Source organism: Diabrotica undecimpunctata, chromosome 2 (assembly GCF_040954645.1).
Source record: "Diabrotica undecimpunctata isolate CICGRU chromosome 2, icDiaUnde3, whole genome shotgun sequence".
In the NCBI taxonomy this organism is placed as follows: Eukaryota; Metazoa; Arthropoda; class Insecta; order Coleoptera; family Chrysomelidae; genus Diabrotica; species Diabrotica undecimpunctata.
This window is the reverse complement of record NC_092804.1, coordinates 92,555,552-92,578,873: the sequence shown is the minus strand read 5'-3', so window position 1 is coordinate 92,578,873 and position 23,322 is coordinate 92,555,552. Positions and strand designations below refer to the sequence as shown.

Sequence of the window (23,322 nt, the reverse complement as noted above, 5' to 3'; positions counted from 1 at the left end):
TCACTTCGTGTAGCCGCGTTCCCTCTCCTCGAGAAAGGCACAATAATGCCGGCAATGTCGACTCTTCCTGCTGCATGCCCGTCGCTTCGTGTTGCTACCTTTCGCTAACAGTAATTCCTATAATTACTATTTGCATAAGGTTTCTGGAGACGAAGTGTTATTGCAGCTCGACCTGATCGGAAAAGCAATTACAAGTCCCCGTCGGGGCTTTTATTCGCTCTTTACCGTGACAGGCCCAAATAACGCTGTGGTCAGTTCGACACAATTTGAAATAGGTCTAAGACCATGTCTTTCTATCTCAGAAAGTCGTGTTCTACTGCCAGGAAGGTAGTCGACACGCCAGTTCTCGTACTCTTGATAATTTGTTCTAAATTGTATAACTATTCTTGGGTTTCGACGTCTTCGAAGATAGCAGGATATTGGTTAAATAATAAAACTCAAAGTAGCGTGCCGAGCCAACAAGGTCTAACGGGGCTAGTAGTGTAAGACGACTGGATCCTGATCTGAAGATGTGCTGCTCTTTTATCTACATCGTGTTTGAGTATTTGCAGCAATCTTCCGCCGAGATGCCAATGACAGCGCAGTTAATAACATGCGCTGTGGTTAGGCGGCCAAAGTAACAATCTTTGTCGTGATTGATTACCTTGGCGACAATACCTAATTAGTTATTAACAAATTAAGGCCAAGAAACAGTAACTTCGCTTTTTTCGTCTATCGGCAAAAAGTAAAGCATTTGAAACAAATTTGAGAGTATGTTACATAAGCAAACTATTTACTTATGTACACAAACAATCTAGGCCTTTCTGCTCGTGTCGGATAGAGGTTAGGTGTGGTTCTTTCAAAATTCATATACAAGCTGTTTGTATCATCTTTAAAATTAAAATGAATTGAACATTATTCCATAATAGTTTACCCTCGTAAGAAAGCGAGCTCAGACAAATAAATAAAATGAAAAATTTAAAACAAAGCTAACCTCTATTATTTTGTAACCAACAAAAAGTTATTAAAAGATTCTACGTTAAAAGGTTACGTCATCCCAGAAAAGAAATAAACAGTCTCTGTTTAGGTATCAAATTACAAATGGGAAGTTTTTATCATCATCATCATCATCATCGTCTTGGTGCTACAGCCCTTAGAGGGCCTCGACCTTCTCAAGCTTTCTACACCATTCTATTTTGTCCCTCGCTTGCATTTTCCAGTTGCCGACTCCTATCTTCTCGGCATCTTGTGTTACCCCATCCATCCACCTCAGCTTTGGTCTACCCCGTCTTCTCATTCCCACGGGTTGCGCTGTTAGAATCTTTTTTATCATGTTTGACTCAGGGGCCCGGGCTACACGTCCTGCCCACTGCAGGCGGTTTCGCTTAATTATAGTGGTAAAATCTTTACCACCAAACGTATGCTTGTAGATATTCTGCAGTTCAAAGTTATATCTACGCCTCCATATTCCGTTCTCACAGACCGCTCCGAATATCTTGCGTAGCACCTTTCTTTCAAAAATGGATATAGCGGATTCATCTGTTTTCGTTAGCGTTCATGCCTCTGATCCATATGTGAGAACGGGGACTATCAGTGTTCTATACAGCCTTATACGAATTTTTTTGAGACAGACGTTTGTTAGCTAAGTACTTTGATAGACCATGATAACATCTGTTTGCAATTATTATTCGCCTTTTTATTTCCTCAGATGTATTATTATTGGGGTTAACCGATGTCCCTAGATATATGAACTCTTTGACTGCTTCGAAGTTTTGGTCATTGATGATTCAATTTGTGTCAACATTTCCAGCTCTTGTGTTTGTGTTAGTCGCCATGAATTTGGTTTTATTTTGATTTATCTGTAACCCAATTCGTTCTGCTGCTGCTACTAGCTCGGTTAGGATTTCCGCAGTTCTCGCCCTAGTTCTTGTTATAATGTCCACGTCGTCTGCATATGCTAGAATTTGGACTGATCTATTAAATATTGTTCCCCTGCTATCTAAATTAGCGTCTCGTACAATTTTTTCTAAGGCGACATTAAAAAGCTGACACGCCAGCGCATCTCCCTGCCTTAACCCCCTATGTATTTGAAATGGAGTTGACGAGTCGTTTTGAATTTTTACTGCTGATAGCATCTTCGCCATTGTCACTTTTATCAAACATATAAGTTTGTATGTTGTAAAGACTTGGTCTTAAGACACTGTCATATGCCGCTTTAAAATCGACAAAAATATGATACATATCTATGTTAAACTCTTGAGCTTTTTCGAGGATCTGTCGTAGTGTAAAGATCTGGTTAATGGTTGAACGTCCACGCCTGAATCCCGCCTGATATTCTCCTAGAAACATTTCAGTATAAGGCTTTAATCTCTCGTGCAAAATATTTGACAATATCTTGTATGCTGTATTTAGGAGAGTTATTCCGCGGTAATTATTGCATTCCAGTTGGTTTCCCTTTTTGTGTAACGGGCAAATTAAGCCTAAGCTCCATTCTTCAGGCATTTGCTCCTCAGACCAAATTCTACAAACAATTTCTCGCATCACCTTGGTGAGCTGCTCTCCACCGTGCTTAAATAACTCTGCTGGGATGCCATCGCTACCTGGGGACCTATGGTTCCTTAGTTTTTCTATAGATATTTTCACTTCATCTACCGAGGGGGGTTCCACGAGTTCCTCATTTCGGTATTCCAGCTCTATATTGTTAGTAGGTTCCCCTTCCAGCAACTCTCGAAAGTGCTCTACCCATCGTAAAAGGATATCCTCTTTGTTGGTAAGTAAGTTACCTTCCTTATCAATACAATAGTTGATTCTTGGTTTGAATTCTTTTCTAATGATATTTATTTGATGATAGAACTTTCTTGTTTCTCCGTGACTCATATGGCTTTCGAGCCGTTCTAATATGTCATTTTCCGAGTCTCGTTTCTTTTTTCGCTGTATGCGTTTTTCCTCTCTCCTTAAGTTTTTGTATCTATCTATTGTTGTTCTAGTTTTTCGTTGTTCTTCTTCTTCTTCTCGTGCCACTCCTAGCGGAGATTGGAAATCATCATGGCAACTGCGACTTTGTTAGCAGCGCGCCTAAAAAGTTCAATCGAACTACACCCAAACCATTCACGTAGATTACGAAGCCACGATATTTTTCTTCTTCCCACACTTCTTTTGCCCTTAATTTTGCCCTGCATGATATTTCTTAAAAGTTCGTACTTTTCACCTCTCACAATGTGCCCCAAGTATTCCATCTTTCTAGTTTTTATCTCATTTAGAATTTCGCATCTTTTGTCTAAAGTTTGGAGTACTTGCGTGTTAGTGACGCGGTCCATCCATGATATTCTGAGAATGCGCCGATAGCACCACATCTCGAAAGCTTCGATGTTTTTCGTTGTTGCATGGTCCTAAATGCCTCGTTCTTCTCATCTGTTATTTTTTTGCAGTCTTGGTCGAACCAGTCGTTTCTTTCTTGGGTTCGGGATATTCCCAATGTGCTTTCGGCTGCTAATTTCAGAGCCTCCTTGCAGTTGTTCCACATTTCCGTGCTTGATTGGTCGACTGCCCAGGTGTGTTCTAGGGTTTCTTTTATATGTGACTGGAACTGTTTCTCTTTGTTTTCATTTTTTAGCATATGTAAATTATTTTTTACTTGTCTAGTGCCCCTTTCTTTCTTGGCATTGGAAATTCTTTGTCGTAACTTGGCCCTTACCATGAAATGGTCTGTGTCAATATTTGCGCCTCTGTAACTTCTTAAGTCCATTAGGTTTGTAAAGTGCCTTCTGTCAATTATAACATGGTCAATTTGATTTGTGGTGCGTCCATTTGGTGATATCCAAGTTGCTTTATGGATATTCTTATGATTAAAACATGTACTTCCCACAATTAAATCTTTGGAAGCTGCCATACTAATAAGCCTTAAACCATTGTCATTAGTAACGTCGTGAAGGCTGTGTTTACCAATATAATCTTGGTAGCATATCTCTTTTCCTATCTGCGCGTTCATGTCTCCAATGATTATTTTAATATCGTTTTTGGCACAGTTATCATATGCTCTTTCGAGATCTTCGTAGAATAGATCTTTAATTTCTTCGTCTTTTTCCTCGGTTGGCGCGTGCACGTTGATCAGGCATATGTTGAAAAATTTTCCTTTTATTCGAAGGATGCATAACCGATCATTTATGGCTTTAAAACCAATAATAAAATTTTTGATTTTCTTTGATACTAGGAACGCGGTTCCGAACTCATGTCGGTTCGGGTTGCAGCTGTAATATATATCATGTTCTTTTTTCTGCATAATGCCGGTTCCTGTCCATCTCATCTCTTGAATGGCTGCAATGTCTATTCTATATTTTAGGAGTTGATCTTGCAGCAGCTTCAGTCCCGCTGTCCTATACAGCGTTCTTACATTCCAAGTACTGATCTTTAAACCATTGTCCTTAGTTCGGTGCGTGGGTCGTCGTCTTGAATTCAGTCCGGCTTTTCTATCTCGAGATTTCGTAACAATAGGTTTTTATGGGATGAGGGAGTTAGCCTCATGCCCAACCCCCTTTTCGGAGGAGCATTTCTCCCTTCCTCGTCAGCCCTGACCCCACCTTCCACTGGGGTTGGTTACCCAGTTTCCAGTAGGGTTGCTCAGGTTTACCGGGGTTCACCCGTGTGATCCGGATCACACTTCTCGGAGGTGAGGATAGGAATTGAGTAGGAGAGGCTAGAGGCGTTATCTGGAAGCAACGCCTTATGATGCGCATCACTACTCCATTAAAACCCCGGGAAGTTCTTATACGAAACTAAAATTAAAATGATATCGTAAGAAAACAAACATTTTATATCTATTATATATTTTATATCTTAGCATTAGATTATGAATGAGAAACATTGATATGAAAATAAAATTATACTTTATCCCAAATTTCGAAATTCGTTCACATAAAAAAATATATTTGTATATTATGTAGAAATTTATATGTTATATAGATATTTATTGTAATTAAAAGATCAATTATAAATCACTTTACTGTTATGTGGTTCATACAGCACTGTGCGAATTAATGTAATCATAGGCTGTTTTAATGAAAAAACAGTTTATTTAGAAAAAAATTATATTTTGACAAAACTGTAAAGATAAACTTGCATCATTTAGTAGGAAATATGTCCCTCTTTGGCTGCAATTAGTGCCTTTACCCGTTTTGTCATAGATTCTACGAGCTTCTGATAGTTCACAGATATCCTTTCATCTCGAAACCAAACCAGAATGACCGCCTCTATCATTTTTATGGTATAGTCGATTTTGCGCAGTCTAGCTTTGCAAATGGCGCATACATTTTCAATGGTTTTGAATCACTACGCCTGATGCTGCTAGATCTTGTTGGAGCTCTTGGGTCCAATTTGTTCTTTCGAAGTAAAAATCTTTTATCTGCTGGTGTTGTTTTTCTCTTTCTTTCGCATTTTCCTAACCTTTTCAGATCCATTGATCCCTTTTCTCGTTTACCGTTCAAAATTTTCTTTGCTACTCCCTGACTCACTCCACACATTCTTTTGATATCTCTTTGTGACGTAGAAGTGTGTTCACGTGATAATCTTTTCACGCTTCCTGGGCGTAATATCTATGATGGAATTAAACGAAACAAACTCACTAATTACCGAAAACAACACAAAATAATACAAAACATAAACTTAGTTAGAAATGTCCTAAAACACCCCCCAAATAAAAGGCAGAGAGATGTAAGGTTATGTTTTCAATGATTGGTCAGTTGTAAATGTGTGGACATGTGTTGTAACTGTAAATATTCCGTTAATTCGCACAATACTGTAGATACTGTTCACTGTTCAATAATTAAAATATAAAATTGGTACAACCTGAATTATCCAAATGCTTGTGTGGCTTGTAGAAATGATATAATTTTTGCGAATAAGATACTCAGGCTCGAATTTCAGAACGTTGAATCTATCGGCAGCAGAAGCATAATATCCATAATAAAAATATATAGGATTGGGCGGCTAAGCAAACGGGATATTCTTCGAATTATGAATGTGTTGCTTGTGTGAGTCCATTTCAAATAGGTAAAAGAAATAAAATAAGACTTAAATAAATAATAAATAAAATAAAATTGTAAGTCTTATTTTATTTCTTTTACCTATTCTTCGAATTGTTGATTTTAGAACACATACCATAAATCCATAGCTATTTAGATAACCTCGGGTCAATAAACATAGTTCTGGCAACTATTAGGGATCCTGGTAAGGATCTAAAATAAATATTTATTTGAAAATATAAAAGAGAAAAGGAATTTTTCACTCAAACAAAATTTCATCCTGTCTGGTGGACGTTCAAAGAGAGAAAGGGAGATGAATGGCGGGGAGTTTACGAACGCTCGAATTTTGAGGTCAAGGTTGAAGCTATTAGGAATTACAGTTGGATCCTCGAGATAATTTAGATGCACTCGGCGGATAGATGGCCTGAGCAACATTGATTTGAATATTTACTAGGAATTATAATAATAAATTTTTGAAATTTGAAAAATAACTTTTAAAACGGTTACAAGTAAGAAACTCAGAAGTCATATAAGAACCTCCAAAATGGCGTTTTTTAAGAGTATCTATCCTTATTTGTTGCTTAGAAAGTAGCAAAATAAGTCAGAAAATTCGTTTTTTATAAATTTTAGAAAGCAAGAAACTCATGTCATACAAAAACTCCCAAAATAACGTTTTTTTATGTTTCTATTTCTATCCGTATTTGCTGCTTAGTAAGTTGCAAAATAAGTCTGAAATTTCTTTTTTTTTATAAATGGTAATAACTTAAAAATTATAAATTATAAATATAAATATTCTATCAATATTATTAAAACAATTAAAAGCAATGAAAAATTATTTTTTCATATTTGAAAAGCTTGCATTTTTTCACAAATTTAAAAAAGAAAAATGTGCCCTAGGATAATTTGGGATGAAGTTAGTTCCTAGTTAATTCATAGCAGCTTTGTTTGTAACAGTGAAAGAAAATTCGTTTAAGTTTTAATGTGCCAAATTCGAAAAATATTGCTTTCCACTGGAATCGTTCACAAAGCTTCAAAATGTAGTCGACCGGCTTTGAAACTCGCGGGGATTAAAGAACTGGTAACTGTATCTCTCGTTCTTGTTTTTCGATGTTCCTTTTTTTATTTTTATGTAATTTTTGTGTATATTATGAATAAGCATTGTTTAAATAAATAAATTTAACAACTTTTTTTCAATTTTTTATTTTTTTTTAATTAGATGTAATTTTTATTGTAAAACATATATATTTATTATTCATATATACTTCTTCAATAAACGTAAATAATTTATTTATAATAGATTTTATGAAAAAGAAAACATATTATCCTTTTTAAGTATTTCTAAAAATAGTATTAGTTAATGTATTGCTTTGGAAATGAAGAATTTCAAATAAACCTGATTTTATTTCTTTCTAAACATGCTATTAAATGAATAAAAATTGAAGTTACAAAATCATTTGCAGAACATTTTTCATTATATTGTGTTGTTATTATTTATTTTTTTTTTATTTTATGAAAAAATAATATAATATAAAATAAAATTTTTACATAATATATATGTAAAAATTGACAAATAATTAATAATAACGTAGTAGTTTCAACATTTTATTGTAACAGTTGAATCATTAATCAAGTCGAATTATTTTTTAAGGCGTTTCCATGGCTACATTAATATTATCCTCGTTTTCAAGCATTCGTTTTGAGTCGGTTCATCTAAACTTATTTCTTAACTATCTACTTCAACTAAACTAACTAAACTCAGTGCATTCGGCCCATAATTTGCTGCAATGAAGTCCAAGCTTTTTACACTCACAGCTCAATATCTTGCAGTCAGTTTAAGAAAGATACAGAAAAAACCAGTTATATTTTGTTGGTATCACGTCATGTATTTATAATAATAATATATTATTAATTGTATGTTTAATTTGGGTTGAATTAGAAAATATCTAGTAAGAAATGCTAGTATAATTATTATTCAAATTTTGTTAAACTTTTATTATCGTGTTAGTAATTCACGTTCTGTAATTTTAACTAATATTAGTAACTTTATTAAATATATTATATATTTTAGAATTTAAAAATTGTAAATACTTTTTTTACCTTTTTACCTCCAGACAACAAAGGCATAATTTGCTACAATGAAGTCCAAGCTTTTTTCACTCACAGGTCAATATCTTGCAGCCAGTTTTGCAAGAGCAGGTAATTCGTATTAATAAATACTCTGGTACAAAGTTTGTTGACGTGATTGGTACTAACTGTCCTTTGCTGAATTTCCAACCACAATAAATTGCGTATAACCCTTGTTTCTGCAATTCATTTGGTAAGCTCCAAATGAATAGCTCCCGCGAGTTTCAAAGCTGGCCGACTTTGAGGACCAAATTTTGAAGCTTTGTGGACGATTCCGTTGAAAGGAAATCTTTTTCGAGCTTGGCACATTAAAACTTAAATTATATTCTGACGCTAATTAGATCTCTTAATTATTATAAACAAAGCTGCTAACAAAGTAACTTCATCCTAAATTGTTCTAGGACAACTTTTTTTTTTAAATTTGTGAAAAAATACAAGCTTTTCAAATATTAAAAAATAATTTTCCTGTATGCACTGGTTAAAAAATATTTTAATTGTTTATAAGCAAAAAATAGATATGTTTTTGCAAAATCCTTTTGTAATATTAAAAAAATCATTATTTTTTTTTAATTATTGATAAAATAAATCTTCTTCTTTCATAAGTTGTAACCGTTTCAAAAGATTTAGAAAATTCATTATAATTTCGATTAATATTTTTCTAAAATAAAATTCCTCCCGTCATCTATCCGCTAAGTACTTTAATTACCTCAATGATTCTTCTGTAATTCCAAATATATCCGCTAGATGAGAACGTTCATTAAGTTGTCAATAGTCTCAATTTTTAGCGGAAAGGAGGTACCGTCTTTCTTTTATCTCTTAAAACGTCAAACTGTTAAGACGTGATTTTGTTTTGTGGTCTCTTAAACGAGGTAAGCAAAAAAAATCCTTTTCCTTTCTATATTTTCAGATAAATGTTTATTTTTAGACCCTTATCATGAGGCTAGAGATGTTAAATAGTATACTTATTTGACTCGAAGTATTACATTCTAAACTCAGTCCAATAATTCCTAATGGTATAAAAGGATTCCTAATAAACTGGTTTAATCCAATCAATACTGAGAGGGTAAAAAGAGCCTTTTCTTCCTAACCAGGAGGATCCAGCAGTTGGATAAATCAGGTTGTACCAAATTTCATATTTCTATTCTCTATTGAGCAAGCGAGGTATATTTATGAACTTTTAAAATTAGTGAAGTGTCTTATTTTTATCTAAAATTATAATAGATATTCTTAATTAATAAATAACTATATTTCTTTGAATGTGAACGAATTTCGAAATTTGGGATAATACATAAAATACATTCTGAGTTTAAGATCATGATATTAGAACGTTTGTTTACATACGATTCTAAAATTAGCTTTATATAAACACTTCTCACAACCAAATAATGTAAACATAAGTTGATATTTTAATGTCTTTCTGGAATGACGTAATTTTTACAGTGTCTTTTAATATTGTTTTTTTGTTCATTACTTGGAAATAAAAGTGTTTGTTGTAAAACTTTCCCTAAATTCTTATTTTTTTCTTCTCGTCCCCCTTCGAGATTAACCAGGGGTGGTGCCCAATAATAAGTTCTAAAATAATACAGTTTCTATAATATGTTTGAAAGAACCACGCCCATCTCTCTCCGACAGGAGCAACCTGTGGCCTTGGATATAAATTTTTAAGTACTCAACGCTACAAAGTTACCCGTAGAATTAGTGTAACCTCATTATTTTCTGACTTACTGTTGCAAAAAAATTTTATTTGACTGATTACTTTGAAATTTTCATCATATTTGAAGCTACACAAGTTCCAGTATTCCATGTAATATGAAGGTTCGAAGTTAATTTAAAAAAAAAAGGATTAACATTTATAAAGAAAAAACTGAAATTTCTGACTTTTTTTGCAACACATAAGAGTAAAAACATTTAAAAAAACGTTGTTTTGGTGGTTTTTATATGACTTATGAGTTTTTTACTCTTGATTTTGTTTCAAAAGTAAAAATTTACCGGTTTTTAACATTAACTTATTAATAACTAATTATGTTCAAAAAATCGACTGCAGGAAACTTGTTATAGAGTTCTATACTACTCGAAACAACTGCCGTTTGCCTGAAGGGGTCAGTGTCACGGGAAAAATCTTATTTAAAGTAGGCACGATATTTCGTTTTAAAATTTACGGGAACAAGAGCAAGTAAGACACTTGCAAATTGCAATAATGTTAGAGTGGCCAATATGATATTCTACTGAACAGTGGCGTAGATATCTAATTTTAAATTAAATAAAAGTTATTATTTTGCAAAAATTTGATTTTAAGTGTAAATGGAACAGTCGCATGTCCTTAAATTATGTGAATATCAGTAAATATTTTATTTTACCAGAAAGTTTCATTTTCTATAAAGAAAAAAAAATGTCAGTGTTATCAACTTCTCATATACCTAGTTGGTAGTCGAGTAATTGAATATGTATTGGGGTGGAAGTGGTGTGTATCTGGAAATACGTATTTTGCGAGTTTTTAACAATATTCTCCCATTTCTGTTCTTATTTCAGCCTTATTTTATTTTTTTATTGAGTTAAATATATCCTTTACTGTATAAATATTGCAAAAGACTCCATTCCACACTGCTTCCTTAACTACAGTATCAGCTTTTTCATTCCCTGGTATACCTACATGGCCTCTCATCCAAATAAATGATAAATTTTAATTTGCAATCATGTTTTTTAAACAACGTAATATAGGACACTTTATTCCTTCAAATTTTGTATTTTTTATAGAGTCTAGATAATTTTGCAGTTAATAACTACTCCTGGTAGAGTACTTTTATTTTAATTTTTATTGCCTGCTTTTATTACAGATAAATATATATTTTTACACAGTATCACCGAAATACAAGGCGACTTTACCTGGACCATTCTCATGTTTCTCTGTGTTAGCTAATATTCTCAATTTTAGCTTATCTTGCATACTATGCATCGTGCATACTAAATGATTAATTTATAAGATAAAGCAAGCTTTTACTTATGTCACGTTTTGTCTAATATGTGTCAATAAAAAAATCTCAACAAGGGTGGTCTACTTATACATCAAAATAAGCGCAAGATACATCCTAAAGACCGTTCAAGTGTATGTCCCTACTACAGGACATTCAGACGAAGAAGTCCAAATATTCTACGATCAACTATCCTGTGCAATCAGGGAAAATCCTGGCCACTTGTTAATAATAGGTGGCGATTTCAACACCAAAATAGACACTATGGAAGACCCCTCTTAAATAATATTGGGAACATTTGAAAGCAAAGCCAGAAATGATAGAGGCAAACAATTGTTAACTTTTCTTTTGGAAAACAATCTCTATCAAATGAACAAGCAGTGATCATAGGTTATTAATAGCGGAAATAACGATATCGTCCGAAAAAGAAAGACTCGAAATAATAAATAAGAAACAACCAAAAAAATGAACAAAACCAACTAATATCCAGGAGTTCGAAAAATATATTGGTACTTCATTGAAAGACACAACAACAACAGACATCAATATATTGAACAAACAAATCGTCGACACCGTACAACAGGCTCAAACTAAATATTGTCTAACAAACAAAAAGGATATAAAACTAAGTCAATTTACGAAAACCCTTATAGGCCAAAGGCGGCAGATGAAAGGAAACAACAGTATAAGCAAAGAAGCCCAAAATAAAATAAATCATCACAAAATAAAAGACGATCACAAAGGCTATAAAAAAGGACAAGTAAGTAGAAAAATACGAAACAAGCAATGGAGCAAAATAAGGACATGAAAGTTTTGAGGAGCCTGCAAAAAGGAAAAATAAAAATTTACAAACTAAGAAACAGAACTGGAGAAGAAACTACGAACAGAGATGAAATATTAACAATATTAAACAAGAGTTTTACACAGAGATATATAGATCAAGAGAAAAATAACAATACGCAACCTAAGTCGTTGCGTATATAAATATAAGTTGTTTACTCGAATAATAGTTAAAAGAATGGAAAGAAAATTGAGACTTATCAACCAAGAGAACAGACAGGATTCCGAAAAAGTTAATGACTATTTACAGTGGCGCACCCAGAGGGGTGGTTTGGGGGTTAAACCCCTCCTCCCCAGGGCCCTATTCCGACACTGCTACTCACAACTTTTAAGGACTCAAAATGGAGATAGCATCATAAAAAAAATTTCGGCGCCCAACCAAAACCTCCCCCCCCAGGAAAATTCTAGGTGCGCTACTGACCATCTACAAAGCATAAAAACACTAATAGAGAAAGTACTGGAATACAATAAACCTCTAGTTTGTTGATTTTCAGAAGGCCTTTGATACAGTTGAGCTAAGTAAAATACTACAGGCGCTTAACGAATGCAGGCTAGACTATAGGTATATAAAATTATTATACAATATATATCTACAGGCAACAACTCCGGTCAAATTACATACTAATAGTAATCGCATAAAAATAGGGCGGGCGTTAGACAAGGATACCCAATGTCACTTAAACTTTTTAATATTGTGCTGGAACATTCTTTTAAAAATTTGGATTGGCTGACAAAGGGAATAAAAACAGATAGGGATAGAGAATATCTAAACAACTTACGTTTCGCCGATGATATAGTCATAATAGCTGAGGACCTAGGAATGGCAAGAGAGATGGTACAGGAACTCGATGTGCCTACAGGAAATGTAAGTTTAAATATAAACATCTCGAAAACAAAAATAATGATAAATTTATTACCCAACCAGAACATTAGTATTGGTGGGCAAAAGGAGAACTCGTAGATAAATATAAATACCCAGGACTTGAAATTATGATTGGCAGGGATAATCAGACCTATGAACTGAAGAGAAGAATCGGTCTTGGGTGGGCAGCATATGGAAAACTGAGAGAAACTTTTAAGAGTGAGCCACCCACATGCCTACAGAGAAAAGTATTTGATCAATGCGTCCTCCTAGTGTTGACATACGGTGCAGAAACACTTACTTTAACAAAAGCCACCTACACTTCTCTGCACAGAGAACAATGGAGTCATCCATGTTAGGAATAACTACGCGAAACAAAATAAAAAATGAAGAGGCCGGGAGAAGAACCAAGGTGACTGACGTCATCGAAAGGATAGCCAGACTAATATGGAGATGGACAGGACACATATCTAGCCTGACGATTTAAGATGAAAAAAGGAAAAAACTGAATGAGAACGGCGCAAGATAGACGGGGTTGCAACACGAGGAAGAGGCCTATGTTCAGCAGTGGACCGGATGATGATGTCTAGTATGTATTCAACAATATATTAGATGATTTTTATTTATGGGTTTACGTACTTGCGTTTCGTATTGCCAAAAGGCCACGCGCCGTGTTTTTATGCAATTTTATGTATATTTGATCATCTCAATACAAATATATAATATATATATATATATATATATATATATATATATATATATATATATATATATATATATATATATATATTTATTCATATATTTAACGTGATTATTTCGACCAAAAAAAAAACAATTTATAAGTATGTTGGAAATATCGGGTATGTGCTCTATATTAAATAAAAATCTTTGTTTTTTCTAAAGCTCAATATTTCGCCATTTATTTAATAGCTTCATCGGAAGTAACTGTAAAAAACAAACATTTCAAAACACTGACTTACACTTAGATTTACAATACTTACAGAAATTAAAAGATTATACACATAAATAAAATATACAGACAAACCGACGAATCCATAACCGTATTTACGAACATTCTATATCTGTCAAACATTCCGATACCACTTCAGCCCTAGCCCAACATCATATTCAGACAGGCCACAAAATAGATTTCGAAAAAGCAAAAACCATCGCTCCCATCCGCTCATTAAAAGCGAGAATCATTCGTAAAGCTATCGAAATCGAAAAACGGCCTAACAGCATGAACACGCGCGATGATGCGAAACGATTGCCGGCAACATGGCGACCACTGCTTCAGCGACCTCCCGCCCACACCGCTCAGGCCACGTCAGTTCAGACCACGTTAGCGCATACCGTTCCCGCGCATACAGCGAGTATAAAAGCAGCCACACAGGGTAAGACCGGTTGTCACTCGACACTGAGGAGTAGGCAGATTGAGACCTCAGTGCCAAGAGACAGTTCTTGCAATATAGAACACGATACTGGTACGTCTCGAGTGAGGGGAGTAGGCAGATTGAGACCCCAAACTCGAACCGAACCGTATCACTCTTGATAATGGCTCCAAAATGGGTGCCGAAACGTCGAGTTTTAAATTCTCAACGCGGTTCTTCCCGAGAACTCAGTAATTTTCCGGAAACTTATCCGAATATATACATATATATATATATATATATATATATATATATATATATATATATATATATATATATATATATATATATATATATATATATATATATATATATATATATATATATATACATATATATATATACATCCCGCTATCCTTTAGAACTCTTTTCACGTTATAGTTTATTCGTCTTCCGGGTTTGGACCGTGTCATTTGTGAGTGACCCAAAAGTGGGTTCATCTCGACGTTTCGCTACAATTGTATGTAGCTTCTTCAGGAGAACAAAAAAGAAAAAGAAACAAAAGAAAGGAAGATGGGTAGTTAGCAACGGTAACTCAGTTACTCAACGCAACCAGAGGCGAATACTAACACATACTAGCATCACCAAGAATTGCTATCATTTTCTATTTATAAATTGTGTATGTTCGTTTAGGGCACCTTTGTAGGCTTGGCACTGTTGTCGGTTTTTTAATATTCTGATTTTTTTTATATATTTAATTTTTACATCAAACCTACGTTTTAACATCGAGCGGTAAAATCACTGTATTTGGCATCATTTTAGAGCCAGTAGATGTTGCCGGTATTAATCCTTAAAATAATATTTTAGATACCTAAATATCGATCGGTTGTTTGGGTCAAGTTCGAATAACGACATTGAAACTACCTGCTCACAAGTTGCAGTCTCAACAGGTTTTTTTCTTCGTTTAGATGTTATATTTATTTAACCTAGATATTTTTGCCCAGAGAATCGTGTAGGGGAATATTTTACATAAATTTTAATTTACAACCTGTTTACTCGAAGCTATCGATGAATAGTTTGAGATAAATATTATGGTTTTATGGGATTAAGGCCTTTATTATTGGTTGTGATTGTGATCATGTTTGAAATTTTGATTTCCATTCCGGAAATCGTTCTCAAACAACGTTTTTCTGTACAAAATGTGTATACACATGTTTACATAATTAGTACAATAAACAAAGCTATTGTAAAATAATAGTGGAAATCAAAACGATAAATACTAGTTAATTAAAAATGTAATTTTCATCTCAATAACGACCAATAATTGTGGCTTAATCACATAAAAAAATAATATTTGACTTTGACCATGCCATAAGAAAGTAGTTCACGGAACCTCGCTAAATAATTTAAAAAAATCTTATACAGAAATTTAAATTCTAAATAGTATGAGGGGTAGCTGACGAAAAATTCGTAAAGACGTACAGTTGATTTTGCTTTGTTTTTTTAAACAATCTTAAAAGGCAAAAAAAAATAATTTTTTGCTTATAAAACGTTTTGTATACATTCTAAAGAAAAATAATTCAAATAATAGTTGTAGACCATAAAAAGTTTTTTATGTAGAGAAATACCAAATTTAAATACATAAATAATTGATATAATTCCAAAAAACCGTAAACTCTATGATATTATGTTTGTAGTAATTTATAAATAATGTTAATAACTTTGTTTTTGGCCTAACGACAGGCAATTATGGCAATTGATGAGTTATTAAAGTGTGCTAAATATCAAGCAGATCAAAAAATATTTTACACTTTATTCAATTTGTTTATGACAGAAAGCGATTATTTAAACAACTGTACTTGTCCAAACAGTATGACTCTACAAGTATTTTGTAACTTGCAATCGATTCTTTTCGCTTTTAGTTTTAGGGTATATTAAAAAAATCTTATCATATTATTAAATTTTTTATTAAAAACCAGTTTGAATAGGGGACTTTTTAGTTTTTAGACCACTTCACGTTTTTTCAGTTTCTTTGACAAGTGAGGATTATCTATTCGCTTATTTCTTAATATGGGCTATGAGCAATTATCTAGTCAAGTCAACACTATTATAGAAGTTACCCATACTTTTTTAGTAGTCATTCAGACGGTTCATCTTAATTGTCCCGATATGGAAATATAAGTCCGAGAAAAGTCTTAAATTCTGTTTGTGTTGTTTCTTTCCAAAACGCAATCCTCGATTTTTCTGAACGACTTTGTGCAAATATTTCGTCAGAGTCAATCAGAGTCACTTCCACCATTCATTTAATCTACATCGTCCTCGCCAGATGCTTCTAACAATGATTGTAATTCAGCAGTGGTCAATCTGCTGTTATATTCACATTTAGCTTTTTTAGATGTCGAAGGCATATTATTTACATCCATCTTTTTATAAATACTATAACTCACTTTTACGGAGGTAATTAACAATTAAAATGTTCTACTAAAACTATCAACTTACGACTTCCAATACTATAAGGCCACTTGAGGTATAATACGTTTTTACTCAATAATAGTTCCTGTATAAGTAAAATTGTTTTTAATGTGCTCCATTGAAGCACACTAGACATATTCCAGTTTTGCCATCACATTCTTCAGAGTATGTTTTAACTTTTTTAACTTTTCTATCCTCCTTTCTACTAGTCATGCTTCTTCTTAAAATTTTGTTACATCTTGTACACTTTCTTCTCTTTGTATTATCTACATCGCTTTGCCTGAGATGGTATTTTTGGGTGTAACTGTTCGTGAGGGTTACAACATTTCTTTATTTGCAAATGCCTTCGCGAACTCCAGTCTGAACTCAAGGATAGGTTGTCGCTTTTTTACGTTTTCTATTATTTAGCAACTAAGCATTTACTACTGCGGTATTAAATGCGGTATTAAATATTAATTCCACTGCCACTTTCCGGTACCACTTCAGAATTTTGCGTATTGGGCTTTGGTAAGAAGCCACTTAATCACTAAAATCAACACTCTTTTTCACCAAGTTATAATCGAGAATAGTTTGTGGTTTTAGTACTTGTGTATAATTTTTCTTTTCATCTGATTAAACCAAGATATAACTATTATGTTTAAATGTTGTAAGGATTAAAACTGGTCTTTTGTCGACCCATTTTATTACTTGTAAAATCAATAATGGGGTTAAGTTTCATCGTGAGTAACTGGTTGCAATTTTTTTAATCGAGATTTTGGTTTTACATGTTTTTATAGTAAAACATCTGCACATGAATAATTCGTTTCTTGAACAATGATTTCAATTCATCGACCAATAGTCTAAAATAAGGTTTTATTACGTCGTCCGGAATATTATAAACTGGTTCTTTTTCACAAATATATTGGAAATATGGTTTACATTCTATATTTAGAAAAATCTTTTACTGCAACTCTTGTTCCCATAAGACCGTATGTTATAAATAAATATATTCCTATAAGAATTATCTTGAAAGATGAAAAAAATACAATAAAAAAGTGCAATATTAAGTGTTATTTAAAAAATAATAAGTCATTCACGGGCGTACAGCTAAAAACAAAAGTTTTCAGTGTTCTATTGCTTGATTATTATTATCTGGTATTCTGAAAATGTTGACATTTTTTCCTGGTCTGATCTCCCTCAACTAACGTCATCTTTCTTAATTGGTGGGTTGTATTGATCAGGTCTCTTTAAGTGTTTTGTTGCTATCCATAGTGAATGATCTTCTTTAGACAATGTACTAATGTAGTGTTCAAATGTGGCATTGCGTACATCATATAGCGCTCATCTTAATTGTCTGATTATCTACCTCTTGCTATTTATTTTTCGACTATTAGTTGTATAATATAATTCGGAGTGTTATTTGTCTTTTCTTGATTTGGAATTGTTAATCGTGTAGCTCCATATGAAATAGTAGGAGATGAAAACGGCAGCATATTCATCCATAAAAAAAAGGAAACGCGATAAAGATATCTGAAACAACTGTTTTATGTTATAAGAGATGAAATAGTCCGAAATTACCAAAACAGGTGAACAGGGCACTATAAAGAGGAAGTAAAATTAGCTATGAAACAGTTTGAATGAGAAAAAGAAGTAAGCTTAGACCAAATACCAGCAGGAATTATTCCACTGAAGAAAAAAATTAAATCGATAACAATATTCACTCCATTTACAGAAAAGGCGGTGACCCGCAATTATTTTAAGAACTTCTTTAATAGCCTCCAGTCAACAATTTCCTAACCATGTTTAAAAAACGTACGGAATGCACTGTATATACTAACCCAAGTCGTCAACATACTTGTTGTTGCAGTTATGTATTACGATCAACTTAAAGGTTATGCACGACTCCCCTTATTTAGGTACACAGGCAAGCACATGCGGGAGAAAAAAGATTTGTCATACCGTTACATTATGTCAAATTTTAACGTTGAATATTTTATGGTCCCCTTTGGGTTATAAAACGAATGATCGACTTTTTCTCGATTTGCACAGATCCCTGCTATGTAACTTTACAAAGCGAGTTTGCTGGGTATTAAAGAACCGTCTATGGCATCATATAATTTTACGCTAATATTTCACGTTCTGCGACGCATTCCACGTTTGACACATTGTCTTTTTTAGTTTTCTGTCATTCTATTTGTTAAATCCTATCTCATTCTCGTCACAGCGTCAAGGAGCAGTAAATGTGTATACTGAACGGGAGGCATATGTCTAACAGTGAACGTTGGAGATTTTTCGAGTTTATCATATCTTCTTCTTTGAGTGCCTCTGCTATCGGAGATTGGATATCATTAGGGCGATTCTAATTTTATTTACTGCTGTTTTGAATAATTCGTTAGTGGTACAGCCAAACCACTCTCTTAAATTTCTCATCCAGGACATTCTTCTGCGTCCTTGGATTTTTCCATGCATTATATTTTGTAGGAATGTGTACTTTTGTCCTCTCATCAGGTGGCCAAACTATTCAAGTTTTCTCTTTTTTATATTCAGTATAACTTCTGGATCGTTATTTATTCTGCGTATTACCTCTTCATTTGTAATTTTATTCACCCAATTTACCACCACCCAACACCGTAAAGCTAAGTACTGAATACATACTAAGTAGTTAACTAAAAGTGGACGTATGCAAAGAAATGTATGACGTAATCGTATGGTATTCGCTAAATCCTGTCACGTAATATGCCACATACCTCTGTGCGTAAATTCGTTTTATTGCTGCCAGTTTAAGGTGTTATTAGATGCAGCCATGTTGAATTTCTCTCCACTATCGTATTATCTTCTTTAAATCCTATCATTTTAGGCTCCATATATCCTGATTAGACCTATAGGACCCGAGATACGCAACTAAGGCTCTTTTGACATAACATATATAGGAGCAAAGATATATACCTAAGGTCCTTTTGACGTGTTGATGTATTTGATTTCTACGTCGTAGTATTCTATTGGTTAAATGTTACCATTTGAGGTACTGTACGTCACGATTGGACTAATAGGATCGAAGATACATAACTAAGGCCCTTTTGCCACGCTACTCTATTTAATTTTTGTATCTCATTGTATTCTATTAGTTTAATTCTATCATTTGAGGTACGAAACGTCACGATTGGACTAATAGGACCGCAGATACATAACTAAGGCCCTTTTGATAAGATGATGTATTTTATTTTTCTATCTTATTGTATTCGATTGGTTAAAATCCTATCATTTGAGGTACTGTACGTCACGATTGGGCTAATAAAAACGAAGATACGTAACTAAGGCCCTTTTAATATTTTGCTGTATGTATTTGATTTCTATCTCATTGTATTCTATTAGTTAAATTCTATCATTTGAGGTATCGTACGTCACGATTGGACTAATAGGACCGAAGATACATAACTAAGGCCATTTTGACATGCTGCTTTATTTAATTTTTATACCTCATTGTATTTTATTTGTTAAATCCTTTCATTTGAGGTACTGTACGTCATGATTGGACTAATAGAACTAAAGATACACAACTAAGGCCCTTTTGACATTGTTCTGTATTTGATTTTTGTATCTCATTGTATTCTCTATGTTAAATCCTATCATTAGAGGTACTATACGTCACGATTGGACTAATAGGACCGAAGATACGTGACTACGGCCCTTTTGACATGTTGCTGTATTTAATTTTTTTATTTCATTGTTTTCAATTCGTTAAATCCTGTCATTTGAGATGCTGTACGTCACGATTGGACTTATAGAAACGAAGATATATAATTAAGGCCTTTTTGACATGCTGCTATATTGGTTTTTCTGTCTTATTGTATTTTATTGGTTAAATCCTATCATTTGAGGGGCTGTACGTCGCTACTGGACCAATTGAAGCGAAGATACAATAGGTAGTTGCAATATATCATAACCCGTTACTTTTAACCAACCATGATGCCAGAATGATTGGTGGATGAAAAGAATATATATATATATATATATATATATATATATATATATATATATATATATATATATATATATATATTCTTAAATTTACTATTTCATTGTGGGTAATATTATATTCAACAGCGATGCCAAATTTCTGATGCTAAAATGATTGATAATGAAAGTGGGATATACATTTTCATGTATATAATGGCAGCGAGTAAACGGTAAAACCCTGAACTAAATATATATAATATTTTCCCTGTACCATAATTTTAGACTCAAACATTTTCTGGAATAAACTTGTATAACTCAGTAAGGGATAAAAAGAGAAAGCGGATATTTTAAAATATCAACACGGTATCAACACTCTAATCAATGAGATGGTTAAAATTCTTGTAACAAGTACAGGAAAAAAGTTATTAAGGTCTTGTAAAGTAGCGTCGATATACAGATGCTGCTTTGTAAGACGATGCTAAATTGATGGTAAAAGCATAATGTATCGATGCGAAAATGATAGTATGATGTATATATATATATATATATATATATATATATATATATATATATATATATATATATATATATATATATTGTTATGATATGTAAAATCGAGAAAAATATTGGTTTGTTTAAAATATTTCAAAGTTAAAAAAACATTAAAATAATTCAGATAAGTAGGATAATAAACAACAAACATTTCAAAGAAGGAAAGTTATTAAATTCTTGGATTACCTGTACTAAACAAAATGTAAGCTATACATAAATTATTTCTTTGTTATACTTGAGTGACCCGCATAATTTTAAGTGAAATCCAAAGACAATTGAAACGGGTTTTCCAAAATACATTAATGCAGTGATTAGAGACAAATAGAAGAGATTTTAGAAAGAGGTTTTTGTTAGTTTTTAAGAATTATAGAAAATATTATTTGTAAATAAGTTTTAGGAAATTTTATAATTATAGGTAAAAATTTGTTTGTTATCGAAATGAAAAAATGGGGGAATTGTGACGAGTTTTGATTGGCGGAGATTGAAAAAGGTGGGATAAGTATGTAGGAAAAAGTTTAGCGAGAATGAGGAGAGAGAAGAGAGAATCAGTTGGTTTTCCAAATCTGTAAGACGAACAGTGATTGTTCTCTGGCGGTTCCTGAGAAGTAGCAAGCAGTAGTGTTGAATGTTAGTGAGTTTTTGTGGAGTTAGTGTATCTGACAGAAGCTGGAGCAGCAAAATATTGTAAGTCATATTTTCCTACTTATATTCCAAGAGTCACTGTTCAGGCCAACGAGAGATTCAGTTTATCGTAAAGAGAAGATATTCCAAGAGTCATTTTTCACTCGGGCCAACGAGAGATTCAGTTTATCGAGAGGAGAAAGGCTATCATAATTTGAATGATTGTTGCTTTTGAAGGAAATCATTAAGGACGATATACTTGCAACAATCTGTTGTAAGATTGCTGATTACATAGGGAGCGGTTGAGAGGAGATAATATAGTCTACAAGGAACAAGGATTTGGACCACTCATCATCAGAGAGAGATATTTTTGTTTTCTGCAGTTTTTTCTTTTATTGATAACACAATTTTTACACTTAATTTAGAAAGGATATAAATATTTTGATTAGGAGAGTTAGAATAGTTCGGGATTTTAAGATTTCAATTAATATTGTTTGTACCATTAATTTTGATTGTTCACGTACGTAGAACAAAATTTTTGAGAATCATTATATGAGATTTGTTTATTGAAAACTTTTGAGTGTGAATATTTCATTATTTTTAATTCAATATATAGTGTTAGATCATATGTGTTTTTTATTATTCCGGTATTCTCTGGACTTTACCTTTCACATGTAATAGCATAGATATTGAAGCACGAATTTAACCCTGAGATAAAAGAATTAAAAATTGTGATAGAGTCATAATCATATCATCTAGATAATTTTAATTAATCAAAAAAATTAATTAGCTAATTATTGCTTGGCGCACCAAGACTTTAAATATCACAATAATATATATATATATATATATATATATATATATATATATATATATATATATATATATATATACATATATATACATATATATGTATATATGTATATATATACATATATATGTATATATATATACATATATATGTATACATATATATATATATATATATATATATATATATATATATATATACACTCGCGATCATAAAATCCGGGTCATCTTGAAAATTTCAAGTTTCTTCAATATTTTTGCCTCTGGTGCAGTAATAACCTTTTTTTTTTGGCTAATGTATTTTTTATTTGTTATCAATGTTTGTTTTGAAAAAAAAAAAGGGGTTTTATTGTTTTTATTGGAAAAAACAGAAATCAAATCAAATTGTTGATAAAACAGACATACGAAAAAATATGGAAAATACAGAACGTGGTAAAAAAATCAGTGAAATTTCAATGACCAATATCGTGTATTGCCTCCCCTTGCTCTAATAACCTCTTGCAGACGACGGGGCATACTCTCAATTTTTCTCCGGATTACATGTTGTGGTATGTTATTCCACTCACTCTCTAGCAGATCCTTAAGCTCCTGTGCGTTGTTAGGAGGAGGTGTATGGGATTGAATAGGTTTTTTCAAATCATCCCAGAGATGTTGGATGGGATTCAGATCCGGAGACCTAGCTGGCCAGGCTACCCTCATAATTCCAACTTCGTCCAAGCATTACATACTGATCCTGGCAACGTGCGATCGCATGTTGTCCTGCATAAAAA

At 32.9% G+C, this 23,322-nt stretch overlaps 1 protein-coding gene across 3 annotated transcripts in view; it reads left to right on the top strand.

Moving 5' to 3' along the window:
- The window catches only part of Madm (MLF1-adaptor molecule), an 800,745-nt gene that overhangs the window by 305,968 nt on the left and 471,455 nt on the right, over positions 1–23,322 (top strand). The window lies entirely within an intron of this gene.